Below are 1,491 nucleotides of genomic sequence, written 5' to 3'. Positions count from 1 at the left end.
TATGCATACATTTGTGTTGACAACTTTTCTCTAATTTATCTTTTTGTGTTCATATATCATTATTTTCTTTGTTTTTGGGGGTGCTTCGGTGCTCTGTTTGACATATACGTTAAACTTCACATCAGTTTTATAACATGAGCATGTCCGGATATCTTGTTTAAGATTCTCGTTGGTTCGTGTTGATTTACTTACCAGCCTAATGTAATTTACTAATTGTAGAGAATAAATGTTCTGCTTGATAATCATAGTGAGACAAAGTAATGAAATTTAGTTAACCAATTATTGTAGATTTATGATTAGAAAGCACAATAATTAATACAAAACATGTTTTACATTATCATGTACTAGGATAGATTGGGCAAAAAAAAAAAATCACCGCTAAAGAGATTTATCGCCATCGAAAGCAAAAACCCTAAAAGTGAGGACGAGAACGAGAGAGAAATCAAAGATGATGATGAGGAAGTGGAGCACGATTGCAAGGAATTATAGCAGCAAGAGATCTTCCCAGTCTCGGGAGCTTTCAACTTCATTTTCTCATCAGGATGAGACTTGGTCTTTCTCTGGTGTTTTTCTAATGTCGAGTTTCACAGGATTCATGGGCTACATCGTATCTGATTTGGTTAACTCTAAGATTATCCAGAGAAGGTTTATGAAACGTGCGGAAGAGAACCACCTTCGCCTCTATAAGCTCCTCGGTGAAACACGGGAGAAGTGGAACAAGACAAGAGAGGAGGTGTTGGAAAAGAATAGGAAACCTTGATGTGTGTCACAATTGAAATGCCAATAATGTCTATGCTTTGCTTTATTTAATACAGAACACACAAAGCCAACTACTAATTATATCTGCACCAAATAGTGTGAACAGGTACAACCCAAAACAAAAACTCAATGGAGATTTAAGTAGTGAATTAAGGCTATGTGATTAGTATATATGTAAACCATGAAATCAAGGCTATGATTAGTATATATGTAACCATGAATCAACATGGTATTATAATGAAGATAATTAGTTATGATTAAGAACTTCTTAATAAGAAGCATTAAGGGAGTGTAAAATATCATGATTAGATACCAAAAGAGTTTAAAACTCCTAAAATATATTTACCAATCAAACCTTAAGTTGTCACAATGACTGTTTTGTAAGAGAAAGATTATAGAATTATACTTACGGTATCTTGAGGACTCTCTAGTTTCACTCTTTATATCTTGACGTTTTGCTTCCCAAATATCAAAAATGGAAACACATGAACCCTTAAATCCAATTAAAACACGAACTCACCTTTAAGCAATTAACAAATTTATCAGCGAAGTTGTTCTTAAAGCGATTTGACTAATTTATCAACACAGCATTGAAATCAGAAAAGTGAAATACGAACTCATCTTGATGTTTTGTTTTTTTTTTCAGTCGATTTTTAATTTAATATAGACATCTGCTATTTTTGATTAATTAATTTATCTATTAGTTTCTCTGTTTTTTTTTTTTTTTTTTTT

This window comes from Camelina sativa, chromosome 11 (genome assembly GCF_000633955.1).
Source record: "Camelina sativa cultivar DH55 chromosome 11, Cs, whole genome shotgun sequence".
In the NCBI taxonomy this organism is placed as follows: domain Eukaryota; kingdom Viridiplantae; phylum Streptophyta; class Magnoliopsida; order Brassicales; family Brassicaceae; genus Camelina; species Camelina sativa.
This window is presented reverse-complemented; position numbering follows the sequence as displayed.